The 15143-nt window shown below is 40.8% G+C and overlaps 1 long non-coding RNA gene across 1 annotated transcript in view; it reads left to right on the top strand.

The window, feature by feature from the left end:
* LOC116559536 overlaps positions 1-5480 on the top strand; it is a 30961-nt gene extending 25481 nt beyond the window's left edge. The window contains exon 3 of the long non-coding RNA XR_004272504.1: positions 5178-5480. This is a non-coding gene — a long non-coding RNA (uncharacterized LOC116559536). The remainder of the gene's footprint in view (positions 1-5177) is intronic.
* Positions 5481-15143: the final 9663 nt, after the last annotated feature.

Below are 15143 nucleotides of genomic sequence, written 5' to 3'. Positions count from 1 at the left end.
CTCTCTCTCTCTCTCTCTCTCTCTCTCTCTCTCTTTTCTTTCTTCTTTTTCATTTTAAATGAAATCTTGCTCTGTTGCCCAGGTTGGAGTGCAGTGGTGCAGTCTCGGCTCACTGCAACCTCTCCCTCTTGGATTCATGTGATTCTCCTGCCTCAGCCTCCAGAATAGTTGGGACTACAGACATGCCACCACACCTGGCTAATTTTTGTATTTTTAGTAAAGACAGGGTTTCACCATGTTGGTCAGGCTAGTCTTGACCTCCTGACCTCAAGTGATCCATCCTCCTTGGTCTCCCAAAGTACTAGGATTATGAGCATAAGCCACTGTTCCTGGCCCAAATAACACATAATTTCTGCCATCCAAATAATATTTAAAGATTGGGGATTGTGATCTCCTGACCTTGCACACCTTTTCAGAACAAGTGGGATTCAAGCACAGCATTTGTTAGTCAACACTTCTTAAATTAATTTGGTTCTTTGGGGTCTGTCTACAACACTTTAATTGGTTTGTAGCAGGGAAATAATGGTGTGTCAGCTATCGAAGCCACTGTGAGACTCTTCATTTAAAAACCAGTTACTGTGCTGTTGTCTAGATACCCGTAATGTCATCTGTATGGTTGAAAATAGAACCAGGACATATCACTGCCAGTCCCTGGTACAGGGTGTGTTATCTCTGTATGAAAAGAAAAAGCATAAAATGCGGGATAATGACCCTCAGATAAACTCCACAGAAAGAATCACTGAGCTGTGCTTTCAGCCTGAAAATTCTTATTGCTGCTCTCATCTGTTCTTACTTTTGCCTGGAATAACACTGCCATCCAGCATCATTAGGGAATTCTTTCTCTCTTCTCTTTTCCTTGGCAAAGGGAATGAAATTTTTAAATATGGAAACACAGCCTTTTCAACATAAATTATTCTTTTTTTTAACTGAATCTCTACCTATTTTTTAAATTGCTCTACTCTCTCTGCTTCTTCAAATAACACTGCAGAAGATTTAGCATTTTCTTGATGATTAGACTGTGGACTGTTTTTGTCTGCTCTGGACTTTAGACTTGCAAAATTGGGCAGATTTTTGCTCCCTGCCCTTTTCTTGAAGTAATACAACCATTTTGTTTTTAGAAGTAACCACAGAAGATACATTCCATCCAGTACAGTAGCCACTAGCCACGTGTGGCTTTTAGAAACTTGAAATCTGGCTACTATGACAGAAAAACTGATTTTTTACTTAATTTTAATTAAGTTAAATTGTAAAATGAAGCAGGAAATGTACTTCCATTAAACACAACTTTAAGACTAGATTTTATGTTAATTTAGTAGCTTAATTGAGATATGCTACAAAAGTATAGGATACACGCTAGATTTTGAAGACAGTATGGAAAAAAGTATAAAATATCATTTTTGTATGTGTTATATATTGAAATGCTAATATTTTGGATATATTGGATTAAATTACTAAAATTAGTTTGACTTTTTAAAATGTAGCGACTACAAAGTTTGAGATTATACATGAAGCTCTCATTGTATTTCTCTGGCTGGATTTCTTGGCCCTGGCACTGCTGCCATTGGGGGTGGATAATTCTTTGTTGTGGAGCCTGTCTTGTTCCTGGCAGGACATTTGGCAGCATCTTCGTTTGAGCTGGGTGCCTTTCTGTGCCCTGACTGGTGGAATCCTGCAGGCTCTGTCTGAAACCCTTCCTTAAGAAACCTTGTTCATTTCCAATTTTTAGAATTAATTGTGACACGGGTCTTTGTATTAGCCACCCTAATATAAGCATTTACCTGCAGTAATAGTCCTTCTCTCTTGAGGAGCACAGAAAAAAGAAATTCTTTACAAAAGAAGTAATGTCCAATAGGTCTTATACTTTCCAAAGCTCCTTCCACAAATACTTAAACTCCCACTCAGTGCTGGCCATTGTCATAGGCAACAGGGCTACAGCAGTAGACAGAAGATGAGTTCTCACGGAGTTTACATACTGTATGGGGGTGGGACGTCATCAACAGATTAACAAGAGAGTGTACTTTATGTCACGTTGATCAGTGCTGTGGAGGAGGAAAATGAAACAGGCTGAGGTGCGTAGCAGCTGAGGGAACTGGGGGCATGGATGTTACTACTCCTGTCATCCCAGGGCCTGCTCTCCGATATTCCAAGACCTCCCTCATGCCCACTGTTTCCCAGACCCCCAGCTTTTGTTTAGCTTCTCACATCCCTCAGCACTGCTTGTAAGAAATATTTTCCAGACAGCTTTGCCTTGCCTCGTATCAGTCCTCCTGTGCAGAAATGTTCCAGTTTCTTTTAAAAGTGGCACCTGGGGCTGGGAGGTGGCTCACACCTGTAAACCCAGCACTGTGGGAGGCTGAGGTGGGTGGATCACCTGAGGTAAGGAGTTAGAGACCAGCCTGGCCAACATGGTGAAACCCCATCTCTACTAAAGATATAAATATTAGCCAGGTGCAGTGGCCGGTGCCTGTAGTACCAGCTACTCGAGAGGCTGAGACAGAAGAATCGCTTGAACCCGGGAGGAGTAGGTTGTAGTGAGCAGAGATCACACCACTGCACTCAAGTCTGGGCAACAGAGTGTGACTCTGTCTCAAAACAAACAAACAAAAAAACACACAAAAAAATGGGCACCTGAGCCTGAATCCCAGTTCGAGTTGCCCTCGGGGAGGCTGTGGCTACTGCCTCATTCTGGCAGTCTGAGATTGCACGTGTTTTCTTGGCATCTTGGCAGCCTCATCATGCTGTGGACTTAGACTGCAGTCAAGAACTGAGAGGTCATTTACTAAGCCATGGCTTGTGTGTGGTGTAGACGTCTTGTGGGCCAGTGTTTCTCGTGCTGCTTCCCATCAGTTTATTGCACAAAGTGTGGTTTTGGTGAGGCTAGGCACTCAACTCTGCATGTCCTACACAAGAAAATGACCTGAGCTCTGTGACAGCTGTTGACCTTTCAAAACCTCTTCCCCACTGCTTTCTGGTTATGTTCAGAATAGGGAATGAATGTTGCAGAGAATCTGACCTCCTTATGAATGAGTAATGATTACATTCTCGTAAAATCACAGAAAGTTTTATGCATAAAAATGAGTGTAGGATATTCCCAGGTGGGACTCCATGCTGGCAATCCTCTGACAATTTCTAAACCAAGAATAGTTACAGAGCTTGAATGTCTCTCATCGTCTGCCTCCAAGGTATTTGTGGTATTCTTGCCTTTCTGCTATTCTTGCCTTTAATCAGAATGGTAGCACACATCTATAAATTTATTGGCAGTGTTTTTCGGGGGTGAATGACAGCCCTCATTCCCTCTTCACAAGCTTCTTTCAAGCTCATAAATATTGTAGGTATGCTGCACTTTGGATAGACTTTTCCAAGACAGTAGATGGAAAATTTGGCCGGGCATGGTGACTCATGCCTTTAGTCTCAGCAATTTGGGAGGCCAAGGTGGGTGGATCAACTGAGTTCAAGAGTTCAAGACCAACCTGGCCAATATGGTGAAATCCTATCTCTACTAAAAATACAAAAAATTAGCCAGGTGTGGTGGCCGGCACCTGTAATCCCAGCTACTCAGGAGGCTGAGGCAGGAGAATCACTTGAACCCAGGAGGCGGAGGTTGCACTCAAGCTGAGATCACACCACTGCATTCCAGCCTGGGCAACAAGAGTGAAACTCCATCTCAAAAAAAAAAGTAGATGGAAAATTTAGTGTATATACATCTCTAAAACTCTATTATACATGCAAAGGATAGAGAATGGCAGGGATTCTTATTCCTGGTATCCATTGTTCATGTCACAGATTGATAGTCTTGGATAGCAGGGAATGTGATTTAAATACTATCTGTGGCCACTTATCCAGCAGAGTGGTTAGATAGCAGATCTGCCAAATGAACAGTGTGCATTCCTACAAAAGAAAAAGAAACTAGAAGAATTTCACCACTGATTATTGACTTAAAAATGTAAATTGTATTGATTTCTATAATCCAAATTAGTTTAGAGGTTCTTTAGAAGATAATATTTATTTAAAATATTTAATATTTTAGCTACATGGATATATTCCAGAAGTCAACTAGAAAACTTTTTATTGTTTTATTTTTATTTTTTGAGACAGAATCTTGCTCTGTCACTCAGGCTGGAATGCAGTGGCATGATCTCTGCACACTGCAACTTCCGCCTCCTAGGTTCAAGTGACTTTCTTGCCTCAGCCTCCTGAGTAGGTGAGATTACAGGCGTGCACCACCACGCATGGCACGTTTTTGTATTCTTAGTACAGATGGGTTTCACCACGTTGCCCAGGCTGGTCTTAAACTCCCAAGTTCAAGTGATCTGCCCACCTCGACCTCCCGAAGTGTTGGGATTACACGTGTGGCCGACCATGCCTGAATGGCAACTGGAAAACTTTAATAACAGAGTTCTAGAAAGCTGGCCTGGGCACCTATTGCGTATCCCCATTCCTGATGGTGCTGCCATTCTGATCTGTGGAAATTGGGGGGCTCTCTTCCTAACGGCCTGGCTCTGATGTGTTGCTTATCCAAGCCACAGACCTTCTGCCCCAGGCAGCTGCCATCCCTCTGGCTACTTTGAAACACCTACAGAGGCTTTGAAGATGCTCTTTCTGTCCAGGGTAATTTGTTTTCCAGTTGCTAAATTTTGTTGAGTGTTACTCCCCTTGGGGAAGTACTGATGTGTGTTGCAGGACCTAAGTTTTAAATACTTTGGCTTTTCTATTTTCTGTTTGATTTCTTAAAAACCTGTATCTAGGCTTTGTGGTGGCATTTTGTTTATATCATTTAGCAACTAGAGAATGCAAATATATTAAGTATCAGAATATGGGAAGTATGCCATGAATCCAGCAACAGGGTCAGACATACCATAATATGAAAGGATAGTGGGCCTCTGAGGTGTTCCAAACAGCTGGGCCCCAAGGACTGGAAGGACTGAAATTGAGATCAGAGCAATGCTGTGAAGACAGAGGGCCACTTGGTTTGCTACAGAATGTTTCAGGGGCCAAAGTAAGTAGTCATAAACAGGTGCAACCCTAGATCAGCCCTGGTTAGCCCTGTCTGTAATGACATGCATATTTAAAGTGTCTCCCTGTGCCTGCAGCTCTCATGTGAATAACAGTAGTTTTTCTCTCCTAATGACAATGGCATTAGAATGAAATTTATGGTTGTTTTTTTTTTCTGTTTTCAGAACAAGTTTGCCTTCTCCTATGTTTTCTAGAAATAATGATTTCAGTATCTGGAGCATCCTTAGAAAATGTATTGGAATGATAAGTTAACAGTTTCGTCATATGATATTAAGCAGATATGTTTAATCATGTATTCATTAGAAAGGAATATAAAAGTTTACATTAAAGTGGTGCACAACAATGTTTATGGAAATGTGTGAGAATCATAAATTGTGAAAAGTCATAGGTGAATTTTTTTCTGGCAAGAATTTGAGTCACTCTAATGGCTTTAATAAGGTTTTGATGTTATTAAAAAAAAAAAAAACCCAGAAACAGAAAATACTCTTTTTCTGTCGTCTCAGCACATTTGTATTGCCCTATAGACTTACCTAGAAACTCTCAGAAGGAACAGACACCTCCACAGTGGAAAACAGAATTTCACTTACACTTCTGTGCAAAGAGCAAGTTTTTGCATTTGGAATTTTTATGTGTGGTATATTAAATACTTGGAATATGTATCTGCTTAGTTATCTGGAGATGGATCTCATTTGTGGAGAGAGAGGTGGAGAAAATGGCAGCATTTCCTTTTATAGAAATCCTTGGATTCCGTTGAAGATATTAGTCAACACTGCCTGATATCACTTGGGAAAGGATTCTGGGTAAAGTGCTCTTAACTTTTCTTACTGTGACCTTGGACCTCCGAGAATGATGAAAATTTAAACATGTAAGTCATGTGGCACAGAGAATCCGCTTGGACATTACCTTTTAACACTTTGCAATTGAGTGTGTAACGTGGGAGCACTCCCAGAATTTTCCGTTTCACCTCATACACGCTTCATTCTGCAGCTTGAAATCCTGTCCACTGCGGAAGTGCCCACTTTGGCATTTTTCTTTTTTTGAGGCAGGGACTCATTATATTATCCAGACTGGAGTGAAGTGGTGCTATCATGGCTCACTGTAGCCTCAACCTCCCAGGCTCAGTTGATTCGCCCACCTCAGCCTCCTGAGTAGCTGGGACCACAGGCGTGTACCGCCACATCAGGCTAATTTTTTGTAGTCTTTTTAGTAGAGAAGGAGTTTTGCTGTGTTTTCCAGGCTGGTCTCAAACTCCTAGGCTCAAGCAGTCCTCCCACCTCAGCTTCCCAGTGTGTAGGGATTACAGGCGTGAGCCACCGTGCCTGGCCTCTGGCATTTTTCCAGTGTCTCTTTTCTCTGAGTGGATAATTAAATCTGAAACTTCCTAAATGTAAGTTCCAAGGAACAAATTCTATAAACATTAATTTTAAACAGGTATTTTTTGACTCCTACATAGAGAGTAATTGATCTGAATTTTGTAGCCTGATAATGTAGGATCTAATTCCCGCTCTCCCACTTGCTGGCTCTGAGACCCCGAGCAAGTTGCAGTTCCTGAGTAGCATTCCATCCAGTGTAAAACTAAGACCATAATTTGTATCTTAGAGGTATACTGAGAGAGAAATAATTTATATAAAATGCCTGGAACAATCCCTGGTTTAACATTGTACTCAATAAATAATAGTTCTTATTATCATTAATCACAGCGGAGAATGCGACTTGAGCTCTAATTTTATTTCAATTAGGATTCAACAGGACAAAGCAAATGTATATAGACAGTAAGATGACAGTTACACAAGTTTGTCTCTTTGGAAATGAAAATTTCAAGACAAAAATTAATATTTATTTGCATTCTGCAGAGTCAATATTTTTCAAACCCTTGATTAAATATGCTTACCTTTGTAATCCAGTATGCATATGTGTGTGTGTGTATGTGTGTGTGTGTGTGTGTGTGTGTGTGTCCTGAAAATTAAAATCAGTTTCACAAAAGAATACACATCATTACTACAAATTGTATTTTCCGTTATATTAAAGTAATGCTGATTCCAGCTCATTAAATTTATTTGACAACTTGTTAATGAACCAAACCCACTGTTTGAAAAACACTGCTCTAAGTTACTATAGAATTTGCACTGCATGTTTGTAAGGTTCATTTGTATAAACATTTCAGATGGGGTTTAGTTTTTTTGGCCATCATGGAATATATAGTTTTCTGTATTTCTGTTGCCTGATTTTTTTTCCTGCTCTCTCCTGTTTAATTGGGTGTCAGCTGTAGGGTTGGTGTTATGAATTTGTTCATGTAGGTTACCAGTAGTCTGTCTAGTTTATGTCTTAATCGAGACTGTTACGTTGGATTGTACCTGCCATGCTCTGAAAGATACTCTCTCTAGAATGCCATTTTACTTTTATGTTTAGGTACAGAACTACTTGTAAAAGTAAATGCTTATGCTGAATCATAATAAAATACAGCAAACACAGAGCTGTTTGGGTTGAAAGGGTTCCGTAGAATATTCTGAATCATGTTAGTAGAACTTACTGATTCAATGCATAGAGAGAGAGCTTCAAGGGAAGTGTTTTTGGAAACTTCTTTCTGCTGAGGTTCATAGGAGACGAATGTTCTGGAAGAATATTTTTATTAATGCATATTGAATGGAAATCACCTAGCTTTTGGAAATGCTATTCTCTGGGCACTTCTGTTGTAGGACCTTCTTTCTTAGGCAGCAGACACAATCAAGGTATAAGTACTAAGTAGACATTAAAAATGAGGAGTCTTGAGAGCAAAATACAACTATTACCACTATATATATATATATATATATATTTTTTTTTTTTTTCGAGTTGGAGTCTCACTCTGTCGCCCAGCCTGGGATGCAGTGGTGTGATCTTGGCTCACTGCAGCCTCTGCCTCCACTTCCTGGTTTCAAGAGATTTTCTTAGGTCAGCCTCCCGAGTAGCTGGGATTATAGGCACCCACCACCACAAGCAGCTAATTTTTGTATTTTTAGGAGAGATGGTGTTTCACCATGTTGGCCAGGCTGGTCTTGAATTCCCTACCTCAGGTGATCCACCCGTATCAACTTCTTAAAGTGCTGGGATTACAGGCATCAGCTACTGCGTCTGGCCTGGAATATATTTTTAAGGTAAATTTTGGTATCAACAGTTTCCAATATCTGCCTGTTTCCATCTCCCAAAAGAAAACAGGTCCAAAGTTAGAAAATAGTGGTATCCATAGGTCTTAATACACTAACTTAAAAATCCCCCATTTCATGTTTCAGATTTTTTTTTTTTTTTTTTTTTTTTGAGATAGAGTCTTGCTCTCTAGTCCAGGCTGGGGTGAGGAGGGCAGTGTCCAGTGGTGTGATCTCAGCGCTCTGCAGCTTCTGTCTCAGCCCCCCCCAGTAGCTGGGACTACAGGTGTGTGCCGCCATACCCAGCTGATATTTGCATTTTTAGTAGAGACGGGATTTTACCATGTTTTCCAGGCTTGTCTTGAACTCGTGACCTCAGGCACACCACCCACCCTGGCTTCCCAAAGTTCTGGGATAACAGGTGTGAGCCACCATGCTGACCTGCATATTTCTGATTCTGTCACATTAATCCAAATACTTCACTTCGTGTCCTTTTTGTGGGGGTGAAACTCAGTTCCGGAAGCCATGTCCATACCTTCAGCTATCATCTCTCTTTCCTTACCTCCATTTACTCAGTTTCTTAATTTGTTAATAAGAAGTCTTAAAAGTTGAAGAGGAAATTTGATACTGAGCTATAGCTCTTCCTGCTCTCTGTTGTTGGGAGGAGCGTGCCAGGGCAGAGTGCAGGGTGTGAGCATCTTGCAGGTGACAGCCTCACAATTCCACACTCAACGAGGGTCCCCATCCCATCTTTTTCTAAAACAATCAGTGCAGCAGATTTATATGCTACGATGACATCATTTTATGGTGTAATGCTATTATTATTCAAAATATGTGGCTTTTATAAATTCACAGTACTTAGGCTTATCTGCCAGATATGGTCTAGGTCTCACTTTGACATAGGAAGGAAAGTGAGAGTTTCTTCTTCAGGCATTTGTCCTCTTGGCCCCCAGTGCCCACAGCCCCATCCCCAGACGGGCTTACTCTGCCCCATCTCCTCCAGTTGCACGCATCTGCATGTTGTACTTTTACCTTTTTCCAAATAGCATTTAGCCACTTTGGTTTCCAAAACTGATGACATTCTTCTTGTCTTCTCCCAGTCCATTTTGGGCAGGATCAAAACGTTGGATTATATCACGTGAAATGAGTACTTTACATAACTGGAATTCAACCCTAAATATCTTTATGGCTAAAGCTTTTACCAAACAAACAAATCTCCAGCTCCTGAGAACTAATCCTGACACTGCTTAGTCATTTGAAGCCTTTGCTTATTTCTTTCTGCTTGCTGCCCCTTTGTCACAGGACTCTTGAATCCCAAAGCCTCACCTCGTGTCCTGTGTATACCCTTTTTCCGTCTTCCTCTTTTCCTCCATCGCTTTGCTCCAGTGGCTTTCTCAGCAGGGCTCAGCCAGAGGTTAATTTGTGGGTGTTCACACTCAGTGATTTAGGCAACCAACCCCAGGAACTCGGCACAAAATTTGAGGAGGTACTTGAGCTCAAGGTCATGCACGTGCCAACCTGTGTGTGTTCAAATGTCTTGGAGGAATAGAATAGTCTTGGATTATTGCAAGAGGAGACAAAGATCTGGTATATCATGAATACCGACTATTTAAAGTGAAAGTAAAGTGTCGTGTCATTCTTTAAAGGTAGCTAGTGGAATCCACATACCATCCAGTTTTGACTGCCACTGTCAGTCTGTTAAATAAATACATGAGCAGGCTGTTCTTTAGTAATTGAAAAGCTTATACTTCCATGTCTCCTTGAGCTTGTATTTCCATGTTATCCTTCCTATAGAATATTAACTTAATTTTTTTAATCTCTGAGGGTCTTATCTATTATCATACTTCATTATTGCAGAAATATGTTTAAAAATTAAAATTTAAAAAGCTATATCCAGTAAGACTTTAGTACTGAGGTTTCTTTGCATTGTTATAAATATTAGTCTTTGAATGATTACAATTGTAAACATTATAAAATTTATGAAAATATTAACAAATGGTAAAATGGTATTAGTGAATTGTTTTCAATTGGGTTTGGATATCTGAGATGAGTATGACTTGCTGCTAGAATGAGACAGGATTTTCAGTAACAATTATGTTTTTGAATAGATGCAAGGATTTAGAGCTTTGCTCATTTTAATAGACAGATGGGAGTAGGAGTTTTTTGGGTTTTTAAAAAAATATCCAGTAATGTTATTACTGGATATTTAAATACCAGAGTGAATGAGCTAAATCTTTAGGCTGAGCCCTGCTGAGAAAGCCACTGGAGTGAAGGGATGGAGAACAGGAGGATAGAAACAGGGCACACAGGACACGAGGGTCAAAGAGTAGTTCTTTGACCCCCTTCTCAACTATATGCCAAAAGTCAGATTACAAAAAAAATTTTTCATGTGTGATTTATAAGCCAACAATTAGGACTTCCTTCAGTGTTATTAAAAAGCCAACTTTGAAAAACTAACTTGCACAAGGTTTTGTTACCTTTCATTAGACATGGGCTTCTTGGCCTCTGGAAAATACACTAGAGAAGCTTTTCTCAAGTGCTCCAATCTCAATTCATTGAACTGTTTTTATCACTCAGTTGTACCTTGCAATACTGAGAAAGGGTTTAGAAAATTGAAATATTTTTCACTGAAGTAAATCTTTGCCAAAATGTTTTTGATAAAATGCTTTATCTCACCATGAAACCTAAGATGTTTGCCACAAACTGAAGATTTAGCTCATTCATTCCAGTACAGAATGTCTGCCACATAACTGTGGGGCCAAACCTCCTTCCCAGTCATATCCCGATGTCAGAGTAACTGTCAGAAGGGATGTGATGTTGTTTGTGGATTCATGTGATACTGTATATGCCACCATGACAACTGTGTTGTTCCGGGATTCCAACTCTAAGATAGATGCGGAGCTAGATAAGATTTGGAGCTTTGCCAAATCTGGCATGTTATAAATACCGACTAGAGAGAGGATTAGAAGTAGCAAAATAGTTCAACAAAATTTGATCTCTACCCCTACACTTACAGTGGTCTAAAATCAGAATATTTCAACCTGGGAAGAAATGGCTTAAAGATCCTATTTCTAATATTGTGTCTTTCCTTTAACTGAAACAGGCAGTCAAGGAGCCCTAACGTAAGTTAATGGTGCCTGAGTAAAAGAGGCTTTGCTAATAACACTACTGTTTCTAAACTTCCCTGTGTGGTGCCATGGAGCTTTTCACATTTATAGGTCTGAATACTGTGCTATGATTTGGGATGGTAGGAGATTAACTCCTTTTTTTTTTTTTTTTTTTTTTCCCCTTTAGTAGCAGAGGGGGAGAGTGTGAATGGGGAAATGAGCATGAGCAAAGAGGATCAGCCTGGTCCCTCCAGTCCAGGTGCCGACTTAGGCTTGCCAGTGTTTAGGAAAAAATGCATGTAGAAGTAGATTCCCTTAAAGCCACGAATGCCAAGTGAGCCAGTATAAGCATGCAGCCCGTGCTTCCATTGTTACTCCACATTCCTGTCTAGGTGTTGTCTAGCCTTTGGCTTAGTCCCCCAGCAAGAGAGCTCACATCACCTCCCAGCTCCGAAGATATTCAACTTCTAAGCAGGAAGAATAGGAAAGGGATATCTTTGTATTCATTGGCATTTTCCTTAGAGCTTTTTTTTTTCCTCTCTGTTTTCCCACTGGTTGCACCGAGGTACCTACACTGTGGTTCAGTTAAGGCATGATGAACACATCCCCTTTTCCTGCTCCATGGTGCCTTTTTTTTTTTTTTTTTTTTGTTGCCTGTGTGTCCTCCACTCTGGCTCCTGTTGTACTTCCCAGATGGTCTGTTAGGACTGAGGACAGAAGGCACGAGGGCAGCAGGCTGTTTTTCAAATGTCCATCCAGAGTGGCCCTAGGCAGCTATCCCATGACACCTTAGAGTAACTGTTCTGCGTGTAATCAGTGGTATTCAGATGGCAAGAACCTTTCATGCAGTGATAAACTAATAGATGAGCTGCTAGGCGTCTTGTGGAGGGGACAGAACTGAGTAGCATGAGATGGGGAAAAAAAGACATGTGGCCCTCCAAGGCCCTAAAATGTCAGAAAAATACATTTTTCATCCTTGATAGCTGTGGGAGGTAGAGGTGTCATAAAAGAAACATCTAGTCCAACTTCATTTTGCAGGAGGCATGGCTGTATCCAAGGGATGGCCAACTGCCGCCGGCCGCCAGCTGTCAGTGAAGAAAGAGGCCTAGGACCTACCAGGGCTTGGTCACACATGTGAGGGAGCACCCTGCCCACAAGGTGCTATCTGGGCAACAGAGCAGACACACTTAGCCTGGCACCTGAGGGGATTTTCTCTCTATAATCCCAGATCTTAAGTAGTTGTACTTCTATCCTGTTACAATGGTAGACTTTACATTTATACAATATTTTCAATTTCAGTTGAGCTCAAACTTGGCCTTGCTCTCAGGTTTCTCTAGTGCTCAAGTGAAGAAGCAGCCTTCTCTCCTTCCCAGTTTGTCAGCGGATGAGCAGTTGCTATTAGGAGTTTCTGCAGTTTCATCATTGGTTGCTGTTAATTTGATGGATAAATTTAAACTGTGCTTTCAGCTGGGTCATAGGTTGAAATTCCTTGGCAGAAATGTTTAACTTTTCCAGCTGCTTGAAGCTCTCAATGATAGAAGTATTCTAGGCAGTGTTTCTTTCTGAAGCCTGATCTTAATAATGTGAATTGTTGCTTTCCTTATTATTGGAATATACACACATATTTGTTGTGTACAATATCTAGAGAATGCAACACCAGACTTCATTCGATTGGAAGTAAAAATGGTGTGTCAGTGAATTTCCAAAAGGTCTAAGAGGGAAGGAAACAAAATATATTTTGTGTGAGTTTTTAACTATCTCTCTAGGGCACTGTAGGTTTTAGCAATTGAAATAATTGTAAGATTATTTAAAAGTAATTACAGGTGATGGAGGCAATACAATTGCAATTAAGTTGCTGTGTTTTAAAATAGCATGTTACGCTCTTCCAAGGTCCAGGTTGTTTTTATGGCAGTCTGGGTTTTGCCTCTAATTCCTTCTGTTAATTGACCCAGCCATGTGCCTTTCCATTTTCTTGAATGCTTTCATTCTGAGTTACTAAAAGAAATGGAAAGCCATGTAAATTATTATAGATTACGACGTTTTATTCAAAGAGCTTTTTTGAATTTTAGAAGCTTTTAAAATGATTAAAAAGTAAATCTACTTATTGAATTGATGATAAACCTACATCCTTTGTGCCTTGGTCTCCAGAGTTCACACCACCCTCTTTGTCATTGGCTTTGAACCCCTGGAAAGGCTGAGTGGCTGGTGTTGAGCAGCCCCATGCTGCTGTGCTGTATTTTCCCACGGAGCTGTATGAGGAGAAATGGCAGTGCATGCAGCATTTCTTTAGGGTTGAAAGAGGTTACATCCCTAGGCCAGTATTCCTGAGAAAAGAAAGCAAAATCTCTTTGAGGGAAGCATTCCTAGCTCATAAATACTAAAATGTCATTCCCGGTTCATCTGTTCCTTCTTCAGTAAATACATGATTCCTTAGAGTGTTTTTCAGGAAAAAAACAGATTCAAAATCAGACTTACAGGTAAAGCTCTTCATCTCTTTCATGAATAAACTTTTTAAATGCCTTTATGATTAATCCCACCCTGCTGTTGTACACAGCAAAGGGAAATGGAGAAAACAGGAAGAGAGATGAGCCAGAAATGGCATAGTCTGTGTCACCTACTGACTGTGACTGGTTGCCACTACAGTGAACCCCTACCATGCTAGTGTTTGGATACCTCTTGGTTCAGGATTCAGGAGGGGCAGCATCCTGTCTGTCACTACCTCACCTTTTAAGCTCGGATCCCTATGCCATGCTGCTGTGTGTGTAGCTTCTCTGCAGCTTGGCTGCTCCTGGGTCAGGGCAAAGTATCCCAACCATTGAGGCATACTTGCTTTTCTGCAACCTTGGAGGACTTGGAGATCTTGTATGAATTATTAATAATAGTGATAATAGCTAGCAGTTATTGCTCACTTAACATATACCTGGCACTATTTTAAGTGTTTCATATGAATGAATTCATCTCATCTTTACAAGTCTGGTGATGTATGTAATGAAATTGTCCCCACTATGGGAGAGATTAGTGACTTGCTGACTGCCACACAAGCAGTAGGTGGTACAACTAGGATTTCAATGCAGTAAGTCTGATCTCAGCTCATTTTTTTTCCCTTGGTTTTTCAATTATGGCAAAATATACATAACATAAAATGCACGACCTTCACCATTTTTAAGTATACAGTTCAGTGGCATCAGTACGCTCACACTGCTGGGCTATCGCCGCCATCCATCCACAGAACTCTCTTCAGCTGGCAAAACAAACTGTCCCCACAAAACACCAATTTCACCACTTCTCCTCTCCCATTCTACTCTGTTCAGAGCGCTTTCTTTATCTATCTATCTATCTATCTATCTATCTATCTATCTATCTATCTGTCTGTCTGTCTGTCTGTCTGTCTGTCTCTGTCTGTCTATCTATCTGTCTATCTATCTATCTTTAGCAACCTTGCACAAGAAGTAAGAGCCTGTTGTTTTTTTTTTTGTTTTGTTTGAGACGGAGTCTCACTCTGTTGCCCAGGCCTGGAGTGCAACGGCACGATCTCGGCTCACTGCAACCTCTGCCTCCCAGGTTCAAGCAATTCTCCCGTCTTAGCCTCTCGAGTAGCTAGTATTACAGGCACCTGCCACCATGCCCTGCTAATGTTTGTATTTTTAGTGGAGATGGGTTTCACCATGTTGGCCAGGTTGATCTGGAATTCCTGACCTCGTGATCCACCTGCCTTTGCCTTTCAAAGTGCTGGGATTATAGGCGTGAGCCACCATGCCCGGCCTATTGTTAGATTTTAAAGTAACATCTCGTTTTACCCTTGATCAGAAGAGCAGTGCATGTTCATTTTAGGAACTCTGGAAAATACAGAAAAGAATAAGGACGGTTATTAGGATTCCTTATATACCCAACTCCTAGAGAT

Source organism: Sapajus apella, unplaced genomic scaffold (genome assembly GCF_009761245.1).
Source record: "Sapajus apella isolate SASKATOON/1434 unplaced genomic scaffold, GSC_monkey_1.0 scaffold23, whole genome shotgun sequence".
NCBI classification, from domain to species: Eukaryota; Metazoa; Chordata; class Mammalia; order Primates; family Cebidae; genus Sapajus; species Sapajus apella.
Note: the sequence above shows the minus strand (reverse complement) of the source record. Positions and strands in the feature narration are given on the sequence as shown.